Raw genomic sequence first — 24,972 nt, forward strand, 5'->3', positions numbered from 1 at the left:
ATTAAAGAATGCTTTCCTGTGGAAAAGATTTATTTTTGCTGGGTGTCAAAAGGGGCTACCAACCTGGGATCATTTTAATTTCTGGGCTCTGGCCATGGGGAATGTATAAATTTCAACCCAGACCCATGTGATGTTATACATTCTACTATTTTTTATTGTTTTCCTCTTGAAGCCATGACAATGATAAACAGGTTTTTTATCTGCCTTCTGTTACTGCATGGGATTTTCTTCAGGTGATCCATTGACTGAGTCTATAGCCTCTTCACTTGTCTCAATTTCTTTTTTTTTTTTTTTAAAGATTTTATTTATTTATTTGACAGAGATAGAGACAGCCAGCGAGAGAGGGAACACAAGCAGGGGGAGTGGGAGAGGAAGAAGCAGGCTCCCAGCGGAGGAGCCTGACGTGGCTCTATCCCGTAACGCCGGGATCATGCCCTGAGCCGAAGGCAGACGCTTAACCGCTGTGCCACCCAGGCGCCCCACTTGTCTCAATTCCATTCAGTGTGCATTGGGGGTATGTCTCAGAATTAGTTCCCTCTACTTGTATGGGCCTTAGGACCTACTTCTTTGGAACCCGAATGCACATATGATATGCAAAATGCTAGGTTCCCAGTCTTGGCATGTAATCCCAAAGTGTCCACAATTCCTCATTTAATCACCTCTGATTTCAGCTTCGTGCTTTACTTTTGCTGGAGAAGGGTGGGAATCTTGAGGATTTTCCTTACCTTCTTGCAAGCTACACAATACATTTAAAAATGTTTGTTTAGGGGCGCCTGGGTGGCACAGCGGTTAAGCGTCTGCCTTCGGCTCAGGGCGTGATCCCGGCGTAATGGGATCGAGTCCCACATCAGGCTCCTCTGCTATGAGCCTGCTTCTTCCTCTCCCACTCCCCCTGCTTGTGTTCCCTCTCTCGCTGGCTGTCTCTATCTCTGTCAAATAAATAAATAAAATCTTTAAAAAAAAAAATGTTTGTTTATTGTACTTTACCCAGTGCCTAAGTGTTTAGCTACGGGAGAGCCTTTTCAAAAATATTCTGGATTGCTATGATGCCAGTGGATAAGTCATAAACAGTTTAATTTTCAAACCCTTTTGTTTAAAAAAAAAAAAGTCAGAGTTCTTATCAAGTGCAAAACCCCTATTGTCAGTGACTTGTAAATCGGAAAGGTAACAACAATAATGGTAGGTAAAATTTACTGTATACCTATTTGCCAGGTACTGAATGCATGTTGTCTCATTTCTCTACAAATTAGGTAATATTATGTATAAGCTACGTGAAAGATGTGAGACTTAGATAACTTAGAGACTTTCTCAGAGTCACATAGTAAGTGGCAGGGATAGGTTTATCTGATAACAAATTTTGCGCGCTTTTTTTCTCCCCACTGAGCTGGACTGCCTCTCTATTCAAGCTCTGTCAATCACAGAAGATAAAACCATTTGAAAAATGTTACCAGCTGTATTTTGTTTTAAGGTGCAAATTGATCAGAGAACAACTTTGTAGTAAGGAACCTTCATCTCTTAATGATGTATCAAAAATTTGGTAAAAATCTGACAATCTCTTCAAAACTTATCATGGATCAAAGAAAGAGACAAAAATGGGAAACATTAAACAGTGAAGTTGAAAAAAAGCTGTTTTCAGTCATTCCAGTATATCAGATAAGTTCTAGAAGCAATATATTTGTTTTGTGCTTTACTCATTGCCTTATCTCAAAAAGAACTTAAGACAGCTGACAAGAATGCATAAAATTCAAGATACATATTAGAAATAGGTGAGAAAAAAAGAAACAAGAAGAAAAAACAGAGAAATAAGATTAAAATAAAAATGTATACCACTGAGCTTGTTTTGAGGCAGCTTGCAAATCTGGCTTTCTAAGGTCAACTTAAAAAGGGCTACCTGAGTAGTTATGAGTCACCATGTGTATATAATAAAAACAACCCAATTGTTCAGAAGCACAGATATGACTGATCCCTATGAACAGGATCAAAAGTTTCTCACAAAGTACCTCATAAATAGGACATTGTATAATGAAAAGAACAACACCCTGATCATGTAACTGTGGCACCTTTTGAGAGTGAAAGGGGAACTATTAAACATGATGCTGGGACAACGGGTATAAACTGAGACTGTCCCCCCAAAATTAAAATGAACACTTACCGTACTTACAGTAATCACTATATTTTAGTACATAGTTTATGAAGATATTTTATTATTGCATCCCTCAATACAAGCTGATGATTGCACACAAATTGGCAATTCAGTAAAAGCAGCTGTATTTAAGGTTAACATAACATGATTGGTTTTAACTTTCAGCTGATTTAGTTAAATGGTAGATTTTAAAGCACAGTGGAACCGGAGTAACAAACTCAAATGGGCTCAGTGGCAAGGGAATCAACATAGGACTGTCCATTAGCCAGGTGTAGGAGGAGAGGAAATGGTTAGTGAATAAAACATTTTAAAACAATATTTTGGAAAAAAAAAAATCAATCTATAGTTGAATCTACTTTCCAACTCAGTGACTGACAGTTGGGAATAATGACATAGCCATATAGTATAGTTATTTGATGCCTATGCCATCTGCATTCAATATTCAATAGACATTTTTAAACATTAAACAGGCCTTCACTTTTCAACTAATCCTTGCTTGTGTCTATCACTATATTAAAAATATATTTAGGAGGGTTTCTAATTAAATTCGAAAATTTATGAGTTAATTCTTGGCTTTTATAAGTAGCACGTTCTTTTGAATAGTAATCTTTACTGACTCAAAATTTTCTCTGACCCCGGCTCCTGAAGAAATGCGTTTTCTTGGTCTTTCAGTTTGAAGGACCTGTTAAAAAATAGCCCATCCAATCAGAGGCTACATTAGTAAAAGTTCAAGATTCCAGACCAGGGAACTAACAGTTAAAGGGGGATTGTAGTCTTACCTTACACTGTGCTGGTAGATCCCATCTAGTGCAGCTCATTGTGGGTATCTTGGTTACTAAAGGGAGACAATGACAAAGCATGGGGCCCTACATGGCAACGCTACCACTGTCCACTATTTCTAGGTTTCTTCTCCTTTGAAGGGACATTTTCGAGTCCTTGTAGCTCAGTGCCATCCCATTCCCCTTAACAACTATCAGGTGACCTGGCCTCAAAGCCATCATCAAAGAATGCAAGTCTGCTCCCCCCTTTAGCTGTACCTGTGTTCACATAGCTCTGGTTAGTGGAAGAGGTATCCTTTCTCCTGTTCAAGACACATGAATCCACAGGATGTCACTTCTTCTGCCTTCTTAGGAATTCTTTATTATTTATTTACACTCTATTCTGTATCTTCAGCTCTCCCTTTCTCCTGGCTCTTTCCTGTGGACACAGAAAGGAGGTCAAGTCTCCATGATCATTAAATAAACCAGACTTGCTCTTTGTCCTTTAGTTTCTACACTCTCTCTCCTCTGCTCTTCACAGCTTTTAAAAAGGGGGCCTGCAGGCGATGTCTTCTGCACTCACTTCCCATCCACACCACAATCTCTGGCAATCTACATTCTGGTCCTTTCACTACTGAAATAGCTCTTGCCCAATGACTTCCTAGTTGCTTAATCCAAAGAACAATTTTTTCTTATCCTCACTAGCATTGGTGACTGTTAACTTCTTTACAACTCTCTCCTTAGTTTCTGGGATAGTGCTATTTCTTGATTTTCCTCTAACATGCCTGGACATTCATTTTCAATCAATTTTATGAGCTGTTTGATCACCCCCTTAATGTTGGCTTTCCTCTATCTAGCATATACATGTTGGGTTCAACTGACACCTGTTGACAAATCCCAAATCTGCAGCCCTAGACCAGTTCTAAACTCCTGATCTGGACATTCAAGTGCCTAGCTGTCCTCCAACTCAACATGTCTGCAGTTGAACTTATCTGCCCCACCCCCATTCTCCCTGTCATTGCCTTTCACTCACTAAAAGTAGTCATTTAGAAATTATCTTTAACACCTTCTCTTCCTTTCCTCCTACATTTGCATTTAGTTGGTCATCAAGTCCTAATTTTCTCTTCAATCAGTCTTCTACTCTCCTACATCACTGCCCTAATTCAGAAAGTTTAATTGTGCAGCATGCTTTCAATAGTTCCCCATTATCTTCATGACACATTTTTAATTAGCATGGCATCTAAAGCCATTCATATTGTAGTTTTCCCAAAGTAGCGTTTAAATTGAAGTATCCAGAATGCACCATTCTCTTTCACCTTTCTCTGTGCTCTTCCTACCCCCACTATTTGGTCCTGCAATACTCAGTTCAGATGTCTCCTTCTGCAGGGTGTTTCCCCAGCTTCTCCAGACAAGATTAGGCGTTCCTCTGGTATATTCCTGTAGCATTCTGGGTTTACTTCTGTGAGGGCATTCATATCAACCATGCAACTGTTAAATTTACTTATTGGGATCCTTCTTTAAACCCACCAATAATAATAGTTAACATTTGTTGAAAGCTGTGTAGCAGGCCCTGTATTAAGTGCATTGCATGCATTATTCATTTAATCCTCACAACAATCCTAAGAAGTCGTTACTAATACTACCTTTGATTCCCAGGAGAGGAAACTGAGCTTACAGGTTAAGCAACTTCCTCAGTCACAAAATTATATCTTAACCTTTTTGAGAGCAAGGATCTGTCCTATTTATGAAGAAAACTTGTTGATATATGGTACGTGGTAGTTCCCCAACAAATAAATGTTTATGGGTTGAATAAATGAATGAAGAGCACAGAGGACAAGACTGGAAGCAGAAAACAGAAATTAAATAGAGGCAGACTTTAGTCTGAATGATTTTGTATTAGCTAAAACTGTCTAATGGAATGGATCACTCAAAAGACAGTTACATGTGGCACTTAACACACTGAAGTGTATTTATACATTTGCATTTTTCCTCCCTTGTGAGTAGGGGCTGTATCATACTTTGCTTTCATTCTTCAGAATCTAGCCCAGGGCTAGAGATGCTCAGCAGGTGTTTGCTGAGTGAATTGGATTGAATTTAAAGGCCCTGCAAACTAAAAAATGGATATTTGCCCTTAATACAATTCATTGTAGTTTACTAACTCCCATGGTTCTTAATTTCTTCCCATTATTTTGCCTTTTCTTTCTAAATAACTTTGAGAATAAAGACAAAGTAGGGAAAGAGTTTAGAGACTTCATTTGTTGTTTGTAAAATTCCACCAGACTGTAAACCCTGTGGGGGCAGGGAATAATAGGTATCTTTTATCACATTACGTCCTTAGTCTTGCACATAAAAGCTGTTCAACAAATATTTCTTTTTTAAGATTTTTTATTTATTTATTTATTTATTTATTTATTTATTTATTTATTCGACAGAGATAGAGACAGCCAACGAGAGAGGGAACACAAGCAGGGGGAGTGGGAGAGGAAGAAGCAGGCTCATAGCAGAGGAGCCTGACATGGCGCTCGATCCCATAACACCGGGATCACGCCCTGAGCCGAAGGCAGACGCTTAACCGCTGTGCCACCCAGGCGCCCCTCAACAAATATTTCTTGGATGAAACCACACGTGCATACATTCGCATGCACGCACACACCCCAATGGTGTGCTGTTTACTCCTAGAAGGGCCCCGTGGAACCATATGCCATATAAGGAATTCCTGCATTAAGTGGGGGATTTGAACCAGATCAGTGTTGTTACATGTAAAAACTCGTTAAATTATCTACTTTGGATCCCAAAAAAAGAGAAATGGAGAAAGGAAAAGAGGAGAAAAGGACTAAATCACAACTGTCATTCCCAAACCTGAGGCAAGACTCAGAGTAGTAAAAATCTCCCTCAAAAACCCCACAGACAGTGGAAGAAACAGTGGCTGGAGGACCTCTGAGGCCCCTACCAAATTCAAGATTATTTGATTTTCATTTATTGATCCTAAATATTGATGAAAGGCTACATATCAACACATTGATGATTCAATCTGGAATTCATTCTTTATATACTATCCTAGGCACTGAGGATACAGTTGTAAAAAGAGACAGTGAAATTCTTAACCTCATGGAGTTTACATTCTAATGCAGTATGGGAGCAGGAGACAGATGATAACAAGATATTTTAGATAGAGTTATCCGAAAAACATAGCAAGAAGCCAGGAAATGGCAAAATTCATGAGAAAGCACTACAGTCACTGTATCTTAAAGTGCTAGGCTCTTTGGTCATTGGCACTAGACAGTGGACCTTGAAGTAATTTTTGATAGTAATTCCTTAGCACTTTAAAGATCCATTCCTTTCTCAATGTCCTATTACCTAAATTCCCCATACCGGTTACATTGTTACCAACTGGTACCATCTCCTCACTGGCTTCCAGCTTTCCTTTCTCCTCTGTGCATATAAAAAACTACTAACTACAATTTTCTCTTAAATATCATATCAATTATTTTTTCTTCTTAAAAACTTCAACAAATCTGTGAAGATGCATATGTCAATTTTATCACCTATTTTTTCTCCTGCCTTTACCTTTCTCAAGTCTACTGGCAAACTCTCCTTTTTCTCAGTCTTTCCCTAACCATTCCTTCAAAATCCAAAATAACCTTTTTCCATGTGTACCAAGTAGTCTTCATCTCACTTAAAATATTCTGACTTTCCTTTTCTTCCGTAATACTTTTCCTAACCTAGTATAAATAATATTAAACACTGCATATTCACATTTTTACAGTTACAGACAAGATTTTAAATTTACATCTTGGACAGCAAAATATGTAAGAAAGCGTTATAACTGAATTTTACATGTTTTATATTCAAACTGGTTTAGCAATGTTTATTTTTATCTTTAGCTTTGGTGCAAGACCTTGAGAATCAGACTATTATTTTGAGCTATGTTCCATGCTTTTTTTTTTTTTAAGATTTTATTTATTTTAGAGAAAGAGAGAGAGAGAGAGTGTGTGTATGAATGGGGAGAGGGGTAGAGGGAGAGGGAAAGAATCTCAAGCAGACTCCATGTTGAGTGTGGAACCCGACACAGGGCTTGCTGTCATGACGATGAGATCATGACCTAAGCTGAAATCAAGAGTCGGACACTTAACGGACTGAGCCACCCAGGCACCCCTATGTTCCATGCTTTTTAACATAGGAACACAAAGACCCTAATTAACGTCTGATATCTTGACACACTTCAGATCCAAATGATAAGAGATGATTTGTCTGCCACTGTAGAGTCAATACATGGGAATCACATACAAACACCCATGTTTTTTCCTCTAAAAGAACTATAAACAGCAATATTTGCTTTGAAGAACATAGTTCTTAAAGGCTTATCACTCCCAGCAAGAGAGTATTTTTTTTAAAGTCCAACTAATGTTCTTTATGCCCACTTTACATCTTTCAACCTAAATCACTTCACTCCAGGATATACTTTAAGCAGTTACCCTTCCAACTTATACAGTGTACCTAGGGTTCTCAGGCAATTTAATCTACCATATTCAGTAGAAAGTCTTTCCCCTATTTAAAAGAGACATAAGGTTAGAAATCTGAAACTGCTCACTCAATATTTCAAAATAAACTAGTACTGGAGCTAGTAAGACCCAGAATTCCTATTTTAGTTTTGGAAAATTATTCTATATTTAAATATTTACTACTCTTAAAATTATTGTAAATTATAATAATTACAAAAGAAAGGATTTAAGCTGTAGGGTTTGATCATATTGAAAGAGCTATAAATTTGTTCACTCTAAATGAGGAGCATATGAGGAATATCCAAATGTTTTATAACATTTCCTTTTAACTGTAATAAATGACCATGCTGGAAAAATAATTATTTTATAATGCTGGGTCTCAGGGAACATTAATATCATTTCAAGTAAAACCATTTTAACTTTTTAGAGCTGATTCAATCATCTATGACTGACTGAATGAAACCTCATATGTGCCTGGCACAAGTAGGCGCTCTGTGTACATGGTGAGATCTAAATCTAGATTCTATTCTTTAAAGAAGTCACAAGATCCAGGATTTCCTCTGCTCAGATATCCAGATGCCATAACTGAATCAGAGGGTAGTGAGAGCAAGCTTTCAAATCCATCAACACCCAAAAGTTTTTGTTTCTCACCTGCTCATGCCTGACCCAATTCTAAAACAAGTATATGTTTTTACTGACAATATTTTTATTGTGGATGACTGTTGTTTGCAGTTAGCTTCTGCAATTCTACCTGGCTCTGAAGTTCGTTTAAAAAAAAAAAAAGCTGTTATGACAGACATTTTAATTTAAAGCTATGCCTTAAGCTTACATAAATTCAAAAATACTTGAGGTCTCAGTTATAATGCTCTACTACTCCAGTTATGGTCAGCTGAAGTGGAGCCTTGTCAAAATACTTTTAAGCTAAACAAACACTGAATTTAACAAATGACATAAAATAATTTCTATAATATATTTAAAATTCTTTTCCTATGCTCTTCAGATCTTCCAGGTAATGAGATTGAAAACAGAATGATCTCTTATAGATCTTTAATGGCACTTGTTATTTAATATTAGTTATCTTTGTACATGTTTTACTTTTATAAGTAACATAAAATTCTTGAAGGTAGTATGTAATGGGCACTTAATATTAATTGAATGAATAAATGGACAAACATCCAATGAGGCTAAAGGAAAGGACAGATAAGCAGCAATTTGTGTCCCTGTGTGCAGTGGAAACTACACATTTGTAAAAAGTAATCCAACTATGCTTACATGATGACTGGGTACATAGAAAAATTCACTAATAAAAAAAGTACCACTTAGGTAACATATGCACACACAGAAGCACACACATAAACAAATGCAAAGAGAAGTGCTAATAGAACATATATCAAAGTGTTAACAGTGGTTACTGCTAGGAAGAAGGCTGTGATTCTGGGGGCAAAGCCTTAAGCTACCAATAATACTTAACGTTTTACAAGAGAAATTTATCTATTATGCAATTCAAAATTAATTAGAGAAAAAAGAAAGGGAAGAAAACATAAGACACTGGCATAGAACCAAGAGACATTCTAGGCCTAACTTGCTGTACTATCAGGAATGAATATTTAAGTGCTCTGGATTTCCATTTTCTTATTTAAAATGTGCAGGTAAGATTAGCTATCTCCAAGCTCTCTATTTTATGATGAACTGTGTACTATCAATCATTATAAATTACTGAAACCACCAGATCAATGAGATATAAAAAATCTAAATAGCAGCCAAGCTGTTGAGCATTAAGAATATAAAAATTAGAAAGTTTCGTTCTACTTTTGTACCAAAGCCTGGTGTATCTGCACAAAGGATCAACAGGCAATTTCCGGTGTTGTACTCCTAAAAGACAGCAGAGAGCTGGAGTAAGGGCAAAAAAGGGATATTAGGAGAATCTAGGGAAAAATGGGCCTCTGAATGAGGAAGAGAAAAAAGAATATCAGTACTCATCTTTTTGGAAAAGAAAATGTTAGTGAAGGAGTACATAATTCTGAAGTATTTCTTTTGACGCAAGGGACATTGTAAAGATGCCTAAAAGGTGTTATGTTTCGTTTTTTTTTAAACCAAGTATACCAAGTAATGTGTACGACAGATAATCTTACTTATTCACACATCTCTAAGTTGTACTTTATCATCTAAACGATGGATGATGAGAAGGATGCAATGGTCAAGGATAAGGAATAGGAGGCCCAGGTATAAATGCTGCATACCTGTTAATTTTTTTTTAAAATGTGTTTTTTTAAGCAGCCATTTCAAAGTGGTATGACCCCATGTCAAAACAGCTACTGAAATATGTCCTAATTTATGGGAGAATGGTACTGATGAGGTAGTGGCCACAGTAAAGTGGAGGCAATAGATGTGTAGTGTGTGTGTGTGTGTGTGAGAGAGAGAGAGAGAAAGGGGGAGAGGGAGAGAGAGAGAATGTGGAGAAGGGGAATATGAAAGCAGTATTACTCAAATTGACTCACGCAGAGTATGGATGAGTCCTAGAAATCACCCTCGTCCTCACAATTGTACTTCTCCATGATTTCTCAAATCTATCCTCAAGCCTTCATTTCCAGTCTCCTATTATATTGTGATAGTAGTTTACTACTAGTCATTCCTTACTACTAGTCACCTTCTGTCCTAAACCTAAGATTAACCATTTTTACCAGTTGTGCACAAATAAGTTTGTAAGCCAAACATAGTTTATTTTTTAAAATATTTTTTTGTTATGTTAGTCACCATACAGTACATCCCTGGTTTTTGATGTAAAGTTCGATGATTCATTAGTTGCGTATAACACCCAGGTGCACCATGCAATACGTGCCCTCCTTACTACCCATCACCAGCCTATCCCATTTCCCCACCCCCCTTCCCTCTGAAGTCCGCAGTTTGTTTCTCAGAGTCCATAGTCTCTCATGCTTCATTCCCCCTTCTGATTACCCCCTTTCTTTATCCCTTTCTTCTCCTACCGATCTTCCTAGTTCTTATGTTCCATAGATGAGAGAAACCATATGATAATTGTCTTTCTCTGCTTATTTCACTTAGCATTATCTCCTCCAGTGCCGCCCATTTGCAGCAAATGTTGACCAAACATATTTTAAAAAGTCAAATCTGTATCTCTCTATAATTCTCTATAATAATAAAATTTATTTTATTGTATCCCTATATGCTTGAATGTGATGGAAATGACTGCAGGAAAAGCGAGAGCCTAGGAATTTACATGTCTTTGCATATACGTACATCTAGCATTTATGTGGCAAAAGAAAAATGGCTGAGAATGATCGTCTTAGGAAAAAAGTTCAAATTCTATAACATCATGGATGCTTCTCCCAGGCTGGCCTAAGTGAGCCAGAAATTGGCTCACCCACAGTGGACTAGTCACCATTCCCAAAATGTGCCATATATTTTCATGCCTTTGAGCCTTTCAATACTCTAGCCTTCCCTTCTCCACCACCGACTACGAACATTCTTATAAGATACACTCAAATACCCCTTATTCTATAGAGCTCTCAGGTTTCTCCAGGCAAAGTCAACACCTTCATTGTACTCCTTGATCTACTATAGTCAAATTATTTCTATGTCCACGCCTTCCTCCTATCGCTCATGAACTCTAAAACTTTAAAGCAGGTCTTGCACCTTCTTTTAAACAGCTTCCCATCTTAACATGTTGCGTGGCTGATAGCCTTCCATTAATGGTAGTTTGAATGGAGGTAGAAGAAAACAGCAAAGAAACATCTGGTTCTAAGGGGCATTAGGAAACTCTCTTGTTATCTACAAGATAAGACAGATTCATTTAAACTACTCCATGAAAAGCTCTTATTTTAAAAGGCAATCAAGGCAGGAAATCTTGTAATTTTCATTGGAAACATTTTTTATCAAATAGGCCTTGTTTAAAGTTCTTTCTTACACAGGAAATTCTTATAAGATTCTGCAGAAAAAGATGCCTAAATCAACAAAATATAACTTTCACACTAGCTATTAAGTGTCCTCTAAAAGCATAATCCAATTAAGAAAATCTATGTTTTGCCTTACAAAGGTGTCTATTTTGAAATTAATTTAATGATAGTAATATTCTTTCCCATTTTTTCTTTTTTTAATTCAAAGAACTTGTTCATATATTTCTCTTTTTCCTATTTGCTCCTGACACTATATTATGGCTATGGTCTTTAATTAATCAACTACATCTCCAGCTGAAATCTACAAAACTCTGTGAGTACCTTAAAGGCCCCTAAATCTCCAACAAACACTCAAATTTCCCTTTTCTCTAATAAAAAAAGTGACAATATTCACTAGATTCTCTATAAATATGCATCATGTTTTGTAACTGAGATGCTCCAAAATGTCCTCCCTCCAGAGTGAGGGCCTATTACAACTAGCATAGCAATGAAGTCTCTTCAGTTTAGATTAGGTGTTCTTAGTACTCGTCAGCACATCCAAAAAATCCTTACGACCTCCAAGGAGCCTCTGGTAAGTGAGGAAGTAAATCTAATGGGAAAACGCTGGGAGAAGATCTTTAATGAGGCAACAGGAAAATGCAGGGGATTCCACGAATTCTGGTAAACTATTTGGGACTCCAGAAAGGAATGGGAACATAGACAAATTGTTTTCTTGGGAGGTAGGAGGAGCAAGACTAAAGAGGGATACGAGAAAAGTTTCAGATTCCCAGAGGAATAAATGTTATGGTGAAATGGAATGTAGGTGTGAGTACATTTTCTGATTTCTGTACCTAGCAATTTTGAAGTGCTTCACGGTTTATGAACAGATCTATTATGTGGTTAGGTCTACATCTCTTCAACAGAGACAAAAATAACTGGTCACCATCCTAAATATAAAACTATAAAATAGACTATTTAAAAATATTCTAGTTCTTCCAGGTATGAAGAAAAAACACACAAGAAAATGTTATTTTACATAATTAACTTCAGCAAATCAAAAGCTTAATTAGGATAGAACTTAAAAATGGACTTTCAAGAGCTATTAGGTCTATATTAACTTATCCAATAATATATACTTAGCATATTATACTGGTTTTATGCAATATGGGTTACAAAGAATAAAGAGTGATCCTTGCCCTCAAGAAGCTCACACCTAAGCACAGAATCAGCACCTTTTGTCTTTGACATTTGTGTTCAATTTTTAAGAATGTTTAGACCACTTTTCAGTATTTTTGACAGAATATCAACTGTATCAGAAGGCCAGGTATATTTGGAAAAGAGGAAATACCCAGAGGATAACATAGTAGGATCTAAAAGGCCCTGAGAAGTCTTACGGAAAAAGAATTTTAATTTCACTTAACTTGGTTGGTACTTTCCAAAATTATGTAACTGCTTTTTTTTTCTCCTAACAACCTATAAGCAGATGATGGCACACTTTGAAAAATGCTGATTTGGGTACAGATTTTAAAAAACGTATTCCTAAATATTTCCTAAGGCACGGAAAACACCAACTTTTAACTTTTCACAGTTTCAGAAAATACATGAAAAATAGAGCCTCTGTTTGCAAATTCTTGGTAACTAGAAAAATAATTTGATGGATGGGTCAAGGGATAGGAAGAAAATAACAAATAGCTTTCTCAAACCATGGAAAACTATCTGTATCTGTAAACTATGTTTCAGAAAGACTAAAAATATTCATAAAGTTTTAATAACAGGTGATTTAAGTATATAAGCCTTTTACTAAAATCTACCTTATGTGAACATACTGTTTATAGACTCTTTCAAATAAACATATCTTAATCTGTGATAAACTTTACTTATATTCCTACTATATGTAGAGGCAAGATGTTACATGCTCCATATTCCATTTGTTAACATTCACTATCTTTCTGCTCTTTTCTGAACTTTAAGTTTGTACCTGCTCTTCTCTCTTGGTAATAACTAATGGAATTCTAGTATTTAGGCACTTCTATTTGCTGGTTTAAAAAAAAAAATTAGGAAGCTTAAATGAGGAAATCATGTACTCTCTTCCCTATAGCTGCCGAAAAGCAGATAAAATTCTATTCTATGTGATAGAACTGCCTTTGCAAATACGATTTTTAAAAAAATAGTCCTGTTAGACACTTGGGACTTATGTTGCTATACCCTGTGAAAATAGCATAACTTTTATAGCCTGTAATTCTGATTGTCTTAGTAATTTGTGGCCTTGTTAATAATACTTTAACATTTTTGATTTCTGAAGGTTTTTTTGAAAATTTATTTTGAGAACAAAATCATTGGCACATCCCTTGCAAATATATGGTCACACACACATTTCCAATTATGTGTATCTTATTTAAAGAGTTTTCACCAACTCATCTTGTTTAGATAAATAATAGGTGCTATGACCAAAACAGACACTTAACTATAATTATTGAAGAGCAACTGATTGCTCAGAGAAAAACATAAATTTGTCTCTGCATACGCAGTCTGTTTTCAACAAGAAGTAGTAAGATCTTTTCCTTTCTCCATATTCTTCCAAGCTGGCAGAAGGTGCTGTTCTTACCTGACATTATACTTTTACTTCTCAAACATCACAACTGATTGATTCTCCTGTAGCTTTTGGGTAGTTCTTTTAGATAATTGTAATAACAATAAAGGTTCCTTACTTCTAGAGGAACTAAAATATCTAGGAGTCCTTATAGTCTGGGGATGTGGCTATTACTAAACTAAGGCTGTGGTGACCTCTTGCTCACAGGCATTCTCACGCTTATCTTTAGTAACCAACTGGTTTCCTCTGCTAACTCATTCAGATGTTACTGTTTTTCAAGATGAGGCTGCAAACTAACTAAATAAAATCATAAAAGTCCTCTGCAGATATTCAGGTTAATGTCATATGTGTTGTTCACAAGAATATGTTTCAGTGATTACGTATACCTTTGCAGAATAGGTAAAAACATACTTATATGCAAGAGCTGACACGACTGTTGACAAGTCTTTATTGCTAAAGCCTAGTAGTATCATTTTGTCTTGTAATTATCAGGAAGTACCTTCTTCCGATAGATTGTAAAAGAAGTTTATAAAGTCCTACTGACTATTCAAAACTGTTCTACCTAGAAAAAATAAGGACAGTATAACATCTAGATGGGACTCTAAAAAAACAAAGTGCCCAGGCATATTGGCCATTTTTAAGAAATCTTCAGCAACCAGACGGGATTTTTTTAAATTCATAAAATATTAATGGTCTATGAGATTTCTAGGTATTTACCACCTTATCTCCATCTAGGTTCCTTAGTGGAAGATGTAACCTGAACCTCACCTAAGGGGGCCTTTTAAAATATTCCTATTCGTCAGGTTCAAAGTCTCCCGTTTTGGATCTATGTTTTAAGACATTCTCTCACCCATAAGAAGATTTCTTATTATTTTTAGTTCCTTACAGACATAACGTATAAAGTTTCTTGAAAACTTCCCACTTAAAGCACCAGACTGGTAGTAACAGCTTTCAGGTAACTCTTGGTAGTGCTGGGTCTATCTAGGTAGCTGGTGGACCTTCTATCCTAACCCTGGTCTTCTGGTCAGGAAAATTCTACCTCATATGTCAGACATATCTAAAAAGCCTTCCAGACCTGTTCCAAAAGAATCCATCATGAAATAACTAAATCTCCAGGAGATAGCACTTAACTTGCCTGTCAATAGGAAGGTTTTGCCTCTGATTTCATTTGATGGATCTTAACTAGATTATAATCTGTCCCCCTGAAGTATAGCCCAACTTTTCCTTTCACGCTTGGAGGTTTGGTCTTGGCCAATTCTGAACTGGGTCGAAACACTATATAACTTTTCGGTAAAATTTGCTGTTCTGAAAATCTTTCCATGTATTTAATCACTTGTCTTCTTGGGAAATAAATTCTTACTTGAGACCTGTCAATCAACACAGAGAAACCAGGACTGCTAATCTTTCTTTCATCAAACACTGCCAAATGACCATCACTAGCACAACAAGAGCATGACACCAAGCAAATACTGTGAGGGTTCCAACTCGCTACACCACCACACCGCCCTTCTTGAACTTTATGGTTTATTGAATCTCAATTATAAGGTAAGGAGGATCTCTTATCAAAAACTGAATAAAACAAACTTTTCTAAAAATAACAGACCTGTACCTAGTTATTGCTCTACGGCTGTGGAAACTCAAAAGATACAGTAAAAATACATTCCTTAAATGCTGGGTTTGTTCTCAAAACCTAAAACATTAAGGGAGAAACTCTTATCATACCAATGTCTTTTACCTGAATAATGTGTGCAATGTTTGGATACTCAGAAGTAAAAACCTCCTTTAAAGTTCAGAATATGGCACTGATTTGTCATAATAAAATTTGTGGGAAAATACGGAGGCACTTGCCTTACATTCAGCAACTGATGTCCCTTAATTCTTAGACAGCTTATTCTGGACTATGTTTTTATTTTTATTTTTATTTTTTTTTAAAGATTTTATTTATCTATTCGTCAGAGAGTGAGCAAACGGCAGGCAGAGGGAGAAGCAGGCTCCCCGCTGAGCAAGGAGCCTGATGTGGGACTTGATCCCAGAACCCTGGGATTATGACCTGAGCCGAAGGCAGACGCCTTACCGACTGAGCCACCCAGGTGTCCTTGGACTATGTTTTTAAAAATGCTACCTGTTAAGGTGAACATAGCACAATGTATAAATTTGTCAAATCACTATAAAGTTGTACACCTGAAACTGTGTCAACTACACTTAAAAAAAAGCTGTCTCATGAAAAGAAATTACATCTAAACATGTTGTTCTTTATAAATAAATAAGCAAGCAAGCATGCTACATGGAACTTTGAGTGAAACCTCTACCTTCATTTTATTTTAAGATTTTATTTATTTATTTATTTATTTATTTATTTATTTATTTATTTAAGAGAGAGGAGTGCACATGTGCACTCAAGTGCGAGGAGCAGCAGAGGGAGAGAGACAAGTAGACTCCACACTGAGCATGGAGCCCAATACGGGGCTAGATCCCATGACCCTGAGATCATGACCTAAGCTGAAACTGAGTCAGACATTTAACCAACTGAGCCATCCAGGTGCCCTGAAACCTCCCGCTTTAAATTGTGACTTTAAGGAAAAGAGTATGATAATTTAAAAGATACCTATTTCACTTGTCAAGCTCATGCACACTCATGGTCATATACATTTGGCCTGGCTTTGTACCTTCCAATATTTTCCGATGAGAAATATTCACATCTGTGAAGCACAATGGTTTACAGAAATAACATTCCCAAGTGAGGTTATAATAATCTCAGAAAGATAACAAATTAGTAAAATAAGAGATCAAAAAGACTGCTTCTCTAAATCTGCTCACTGAGAGGATGGCCACTACAGTGGGTCCAACAGAATTACTTGGCTCAGATTTTACCTTCACCAGCAAAGAAAGGATGCATGTTCACTAACAAGGAATGATGCCCCTACACTCCTGGCAATTCAAGCTATGTCAAAAAGAATTCACCAGGCTGTACCAGACAGAGAGCTAAGACCTATTTACATGGGTTGGTAGCCTTTTAAAGGGCATTGAGCAGTTAACAAAAAATGTACAAGGTATTGCGGTGAGGCTAAAACTGTTAGTCCATATGTAGCAGTAATAATTATAAATGCTATATAAGTTGTAGCCTTGAAAGATTCATATCCAACGTTCTTACCTGGTTACTAAACAAATAGTGCACATTGGCAAAGAAAGTCTAAGAATAAGTGATAAGGGGATTCCTACAGATTCTAATTTAAGATGAAGTATTGCCTAAGAAGCCCCAGACCTCATATTTGAGCTCAGTTTTCCCAATAATTTCCTCAAGTAAAGTCTTTTAGCTTATTCTACCATAATTCTGTTTTTATTTTGCTTATTTTCTGTCACTTTCACTGATCAATGACTTCTGTTTAAACTTTTATATACTACTCTTTAAATAATAAATGATTCGGATAAATTTATGGTTTTATGCATATTTGCTTAGCAACTATGATTCTGGAAATTGGATTTTATTAGCAAGACAGAAGGAATGTTTAGTAGAAAAAGCACTGATTTGTGAGCCAGGAGGCATACTGTAAAATGTTTACCTTTTAAGAATGAGCTCAATGTGTAACATAAATCAAGTGCATCAGCCTAATTATTGGAGTCTTAGTAAAGCACATGTTTTCTCTCAAATGTGCCCTTTTCCACTGGTTCAGTAGGGAGTGGACCAAAATCTTATTGTTAATATATATATAAAACATGATGGGATGCTACCCTTCCCCCACCCTCACAGACAATGCATGGAATTTAAATTTTAATAATTAAGCATATAAGGATCTATAAACAAAAGAGGGCACAGAAATAATGTATTTCTAATAACCATTGAACAATTTAGAATATGCACAGTTTAGGACTCAAATAGTTTAGCATTTTTTAAAAAGGTGGTGATGAGCTGCCGTCAGACTAGTATCCTTGAAGTTCCAATTATCATACACTGGGTCCACAGATAAGCTACAAGAACCTGCTGTGAGATAAAGTAGCCCTGTTGACAGATCTCTACAAAAGCAAGGTCTGGGCCTACGCCTAGGCACATTCCTCAGAAGCTGCAGCAAAGCCGAGCAGAGCAAGCAAGCACAAAGGAGAACAAGAAGATTGCAGTGTGACCTGGCCACACCATTGAAAACATTCATCAATGTCACCCAGGAACACGAAGCACACACTACTATGCATGCAATTATAATAAATGCATATGTATCCCTAGATATTCCCAATTAGTTAGCTGAAGAATTATATTTGGGGCCCATTTTGAATTAATTTAATTTCTTATCCACTTAATTTTCAGTAGAGGACAAATTAAAAAATGGTTAAATGCATTTAATTATACTTTCTTTAAAAATCTATAGTTCTTCTTTGGACATATTTGCTTGTTTGCTGTAATTCCTCTTCTTCTTCTTTTTTTTTTTTTTAAGTAGGCTCCATGCCTATCGTGGAGCCCAATGTGGGGCCAGAACTCATGACCCTGAGATCAAGACCTGAGCCGAGATCATGAGTCAGACTGAGCCACCCAGGAGCCCCTTGTTTGCTGTAATTCTTATAGTCTGATGAACTGCAATGGTACTCCTTAACTAGTTTCAAAATGCCTTTCCCCTGAGACTCCCACACAAAATAAAAAGCAGTGCCTGGGGTGATCCTTTAAAGTTACTACTTGTCTTTAGCAAGTAGAACTTTAGCTTTTTGGGTATCACAGGGCCCTTTAAGATGCCCATGCCTGCCGAGATCCTTTCCCTTAGAAGAATGAATAAACACATTGTTTCACAAGGTTAGTGGACTCTTTGAACACAATATATAGACCACAAGTTAACTCTCTTATCCAGTTTAGGAATATACTAAGAGTAATATTACAAAAGTCTCTTTAGAAACTGACATTGAGAACAAGCATAAGGTCGGAAGGAGAGTATCTGCAGTGGGCACAAACCCACCCAGGGTGGTGTAGTCTGATATCATTACTATTTTTGGTGGCCCCAACTTTAATGGAGCAGAAAAAAACAATTGAGGTTAGCAAATGGTGATGTCAAGGATGGATTTAGTTCACTGGGAGGAGAGCAAATTCCAGCATTTCCTAAAGAGTGGGAAGCTTTTTTGCAGTTTCCAAAAGAAGAGGAGCACCATTGTTTAACTCCCCATTAACCTTGAGGCAATCTATCTTTCAATAGTTAAAATTACTAAACAATAGAACAGGACCTACACTTAAATTTATTTAGGCTATCAATAATGACTAATGGCCGTTTAATATTACTATTATTAATAAGAGGGACATTTGGTTATAAGATACAATACTCCTAAAATTTTCATCTTTGTTTAAAATACCTGCAAGCATTGTAGTTACCTGTAAAATAATAAATCAGTTATTTTATACCCCAAAGAACATAAGTATTTTTCATGTAATTATCACATAAAGATTATTCTAAAATATTTCTGAGTTCTATACACTATGAATTACATCAAAGAACCATGGCACCTTTAACAAATAGTTGCCACCGAGCTGTTAGTTACAATTTCCCTTAACATATAGCAAAAAACCTCAAAAATGTACACTTGCTCTGGTTGACTTTCTATTTTGATACGTAGTTTGTGGTATGTTTTCAGAGAAAAATAAAAACTAAATTAATATTAAGTCAATACTACTTTGGTTCATATAGCTTCAAAGGAAAACCTGTATGTATATTTATAAAACCTAATTATTACATAGTTTTGCATTTTGGCTTAATTCCTATTTTATTGTTTCACCAACAAGACTGCCAACTCTTTAAGCTTTACAGCTAGTCAAGAATTAAATCTGCATTAAATACAGAATTAATGTGTCTTTGGAGTTTAATTTTTTTTTAAATTAATAAAGTGCAATGTCAGAAGAGTCAATGTACCAAAAAATTGAAACAGAAAATCAAATTTCATTAAAACAATTCCTCTTCGTTTGCTCAGAATATTTTTTTACACCCCCTTGCTTTTCCCATAATTAAAAAGTTAATTACTGGAATCATATTTTTTGTGGATCTGAGTTTTCAAAGGATGTGATTTAAATGCTGTTATTAATATTCTTACAGCACTTTGAATAACACTAATCTTACATTGATCCTAATAGTAATGTAATGCTATTTTGTACATAATTATATTTAAATGTCTCTATTCTAAATAGAATTTTGAATTTAACTCTATGCTAAATATCCTGCTTAAGTATTAAAAATTAAGAACCCTATGGTCTGAATAGTTCATTATAATCTTTTAAAGCTAGCAGTTAAAGAAACATCTTATACTGGAGTATAATTTCCTTGAGGGCCAAGGCAATTTCTCTTGCCTGCCTACCTTTTGCCCAAGGTAGGCATTCAATAAATACTTATTCAGTAATTTAGTAATCTGCATTGATAAAAATTAATATTTCTTTGGTTTAGTATTTATGCTTTCCTAGTGTCCATAAGTTATTAAATACTGCAACAAAGTGTTAAGCTATTATAAACTGTGATACTTTATAAAAAGCAGTTTGGGGCCTACTGTTCTTTTCAGTGATCAAATTAGATGAAATAAATAACAATGCGCAAATGTACCACATTAAACCCGTAACAATTTTAAAAATTCAAGGTTAACTGACCTAAACAATTAACCAGAACTTCCTCTCAAAAGCACACTTAGGAATGTCTCTTGAAAGAACACTGTAATTGGTTAAAATATGATTTTTTAATTATTCTTATTAAAAGTTCTTTAGTAGTTGAAAATTATCTTTTGTTTTGTTTTTAACAAATTGCACTAGATTTATGTACAACGCATAGTCTTTAACATCTATTGAAAAGAAACTACAACAAAGAAATCCTCCAAAACTTATCAGACCCTGTAGGGACAAATCATTCAAATCTTGGTCAGCTGCAGATTCAGAACATCTACTTTATAATTATCTTAATCTACAGTAGAACAAACTATCTCCTCACTTTTTTAAAAGCTTAGTTACCAGTACTCCTTAAGAGTCACCATCTGAAGAAAGACCTTATCTGTGATTTGATATTGTAAACAAAGATTCAAATAAGTTAGCCCACATAAAAAAGTACAGCAGTAGACACAGGCAAGAGCAGCAAGTGGTGAAAGCATTCTCTTATCTTAACAACAATTCCTTTCTTCTTAAGATCATCTTTAAAGAAAAAATTTAAGTTCAAAACCTTGTTCAACCAATTCTTTTAGACCGTAACTTAAAATCCAAAAATTTGTCCAATTAATCAATGTACCAATTCCTCAATTAAATCAGCTGTTGTAATTTTATAATCTGACATGCTTGATTTTGAAATTGATTTAGTTTTTAAGTTTACTTGAATGAGAAATTTTAAACATTACTATTTCTTAAATAGTATTAAAACTGATTAAGAGTCAGAGATGCATATAAAATAACAGAAACCTCTAGTTATGATGTTCTGAGTTTGCAGTTACTATTAAAAACCTCGCTTTTGCATTTTTTCACATCAAAAATATTTTGTCAATATTTCTCATCAGAACAGTAAACTATACAAATTGAGCTTCAACAATCTCCATTGTCACTGGTAATTTTTATGGAAATAATTTCTATTAATGCTTGAAAACTATCAACTACATTTTATTTATATCACCAAACTAGAGAATATTGTAAAACTGTTGCACCTCTCAACATTTTTTTCCAGAATCCACCTGCTCTATGCTGCCCACTATAGGAAATGCAATACGGTACAAAGAAATGTAATATGCGCTAGGGTTACTATTAGTGCAATGCCATAAAAAAAATATTCCCTGGGTACTTGGGGTCTAAGATAGGGTATTCTTGAAAAAGATACAGACTGATTAGTGGCAACTAAATTTATTAAATATAAAGAACATCAGTAGGAACAGACAGTACCAGAAACTGTATCTTGGTAATCCACACGCCAGGAGTAGCAACTGGGTGCGGCACGGAATGGGGCATGGAACTTAGTGATTGAGGCGTAGCCTGCAGAAAAATGCAGTTTTGCACTAGAGAGGAAATATGAGGGTCAAAATCAACCTAAATAAAACACCCCCCCAAAAAAAGCCCCTCATGACAACATAAATGTCGCTGCCACTGTAAAAAAAAAAAATTTGAAATAAGTTATTCCCAAAATGTATATTTAAGTTGCATCAGATGGATCTCCTCTTCTCTTAAACCTATGCATTCCTCTTACAAGCAAACACCCTTAAGAGCTTTTGCTTCACATTTTTCTACTTTTGGAGAAGTTGGACCGTGTAGTAATCTGTTAAACATTAAATTTTACGTTTTTTTTTCTTTGCCTAGAGCATATCCAAAGTGTTATGAATTTAAATTCTATTCATCAGATATACTTTAGGACTCCATTTTGAAGATGACAGCTTCTTTTCAGAAAAGGGTTGTTTTTTTTCAGAGTCAACTCTCCAGTTACATATCACATCTTAATTTCTTTTTAAAGGTCATTAAACCGTTAGCATCACACTCCAGGTGTTTACCCTTCGAAATTTTTACTTAAAAGCAAAACACACTATTGTATACGCATGTGTGTACACACACAAATACACATTAACAGCAAACAGTGGCTTAAAAGTGGTAACCCCCCACTGAAAAATAAAAAATGTCATCCCTCCACTCCGCCCTTCCATATGAAATAAGACAAACAGATTTGCCCACGGCCGAGTGGGATACTATAAAACATGTTCTAACGTCTGACCTGAGACACTGGCAACACAACCCTAAATCCCGACTCGGACGACCTAAATTTCAGTGTACATGCCTTCGTTCCCACTGCTGCCCTAGCAGCACCATCCCGGACCCGGGTCCGGATCGCGACCACCCGGCGGACCAGGGCTGTCGGAATCCCAGAGTACGGCCGGTTCCCCGCAACCCGGCTTCCCAGCTCTCCGGCTCCCGGCCGACCGCGAGTTCCCGGAGCAGGAGGTTCCCAAGCCCGCGACCCTGATGAGGGGTACCGACGGTGCTGTGGACTCTGGCATTTAAAAACTATCGAAAAGTCTCGCTGCACAAGTGGAGCGGCTGAGGCCGCCGCTTTCGTTCCGCATCGTCCCGTCCCCGTCCCTTCGGAGCGGGCCGGGCGGCTCAGGCGACTCTCCGCGAGAGCGCGGTCAGCTGCCGGGAGCGCGGAAGGGCAACCAAAGCTACCAAGATGCCGCAGCAAGTCCCCCGAGCAGTCGACCGAAGCTTTCCCTTCTCCCCTTAGTTACAATTACCCCGGCAGCTTCTGGAGCTTCCTTCGAGAAAATGGAAAAAAAAAAAAAAGCATGGAGGTAACAGAAGTCGCTGACATTTTCCGTTGAACGGGGTCCCCTCGGCTCCATCCCTTAAGCAGAATCTCCAAACTCGGATGCATCCTCAGCCGAGGTATTCCATGTTGACAGATCTCTCGCCTCCCACAAAATGGGGCCGAGGAGGCGGCCGCTGTCTCCTCTATGGGCGCCGCCATTTTGTGAGGCGGCGGAGGCGCAGCGGCACCAGCCCGGGGTGTGTGTAATGGTTGAATAGAATGACCCCCTCTAGGGAATCCCCGGCGCGGACAGTTACGTAAGGGGCTGTGCGCAAGTGCGGCGTTTAGGGAATCCGCACAGCCCCAGCCACGCAGCTCTGCGGCCCACATCTCCACCACCCCTAAGAGGACCGGTGGGGGAAGGGACGGTTGACCTGGTCTCCCTCCTACCTCGCCCCCCCCTTGCCGCCGGCCCCGACCCAGCTTCTCCACTCCCCCAGCCGGATCTCCGCCTTTCACTGGTTTCTGAGACACTCACTGGCCCTTGGGTGTCAGGACTTCCTAGCCACAGCCTCATTCCAACTCCATTTAAGAGACAAACTTTACTTGGGAAATAAATCCGTTTCCTAGAGTGAGCACCGGAAGCATGCTGGGCTATATTACATAATTTTTTTCACCACCAAATAAATGTTCCCATTGGAACCACTACCTGAAATGATAAGTATCCAGACCTTTTTAAGCCTGTGACCTTGGGTTACTCGGTGACTTTGCCCATAGTGGCCATCACTAAAATGGGAATAATGATACGCCTCACACACTGTGAAGCTTAATTAACATTTGTAGCAAAGGGCCGATTCCAACGCCCCTTGTAAATGCAAACTTAGGTGGGAGTATTTGTTGAGATGATTAGTTTCCTTTTAAAAAGCTTTTTAAAATTAACCTTCAAAATATTTCAAGTGGGGACGGAATTTGAGACATTTGAAAGCAAAGGAAAACAAGGTTTTACTCAATATTTAAACGCATCTAACTTTAAGATACCTTAATGTAAAAATATAAGCGTTAATTATTGTCAAAGTTCAAAAGATTGGTTCCCAACCAGTTTAATTACTGTTTGCATAACTCAGCATAAAATAATCTAGTTTGATATGTGAAACCAACCAAAGGCAAGATGAATTAAGAGCATTACTGTATTTCCACAGAACTAGGACAGTTCACATTGTATTTAATTTACAGTTTGCTAAAGTTAGTTTGTGGATAATTCATGGAAAATGTGCTAATCAGGCCCCAAAATACTAGCACAAGGCTGAGAAAAGCCGATTCCTTTAGACCTTTAAAAAAAAAAAAAGGTAACAAATTGACTTTATTCCGATCTGTGAATGATGCGTAGCGTGAGGAGCTGCCCCTCGGAGCTTCCCTTCCGTGCCGAGCGCCAGACTGGTTCTGTCGGGCTGGCAGGGACTCCGAGGAGGCCCTTCCAACAGCCGGGCCGGGGACGCGAACATCGCCTCCACCCCTAACCCTGGAACAACCGGTAGTGGCCGTTTCCCCGCGCCGCCCCCCTTTCCGCCGGCTTTGTGTGCGTGTGAAATGTGCGGCACATTGCAGATGAACCCTAAGCCCGGCGAGCCGAGTCTATTGTTCCCCGCGAGGAGCTGCCGGGGCGGTGTGGAGCCAGGCGCAGTGCCGCGGCCGGCCCTCGGGGGTCGCTGTGCGGCGCTGGCTGCCCGGCCGTGGCGACGGCGCTGGCGGCGGCAGAGAGGGAGGCTGGCGGGGAAGGAAGCGGGTGGGCGGCGCGCAGCGGTTCGGCTGCCGCCGGTGCTTACTGCCCGGGGACGCCCCAGCCGCCGCGGCCGAGGCCGCGCGTGAATGTGTGCGAGGGC

The 24,972-nt window shown here is 37.6% G+C and overlaps 1 long non-coding RNA gene across 1 annotated transcript; it reads right to left on the reverse strand.

The window, feature by feature from the left end:
- Positions 1-917: 917 nt before the first annotated feature.
- LOC105241116 lies at positions 918-24,011 on the reverse strand. Its single transcript, XR_860149.3, has 4 exons — positions 23,079-24,011; positions 3,181-3,340; positions 2,923-2,978; positions 918-2,825 (listed from the first exon to the last, which is right to left on the reverse strand). It is a non-coding gene; the product is annotated as an uncharacterized LOC105241116 (long non-coding RNA).
- Between the last annotated feature and the right edge of the window lie 961 nt (positions 24,012-24,972).

This window comes from Ailuropoda melanoleuca, chromosome 16, assembly GCF_002007445.2.
Source record: "Ailuropoda melanoleuca isolate Jingjing chromosome 16, ASM200744v2, whole genome shotgun sequence".
Classification (NCBI taxonomy): Eukaryota; Metazoa; Chordata; class Mammalia; order Carnivora; family Ursidae; genus Ailuropoda; species Ailuropoda melanoleuca.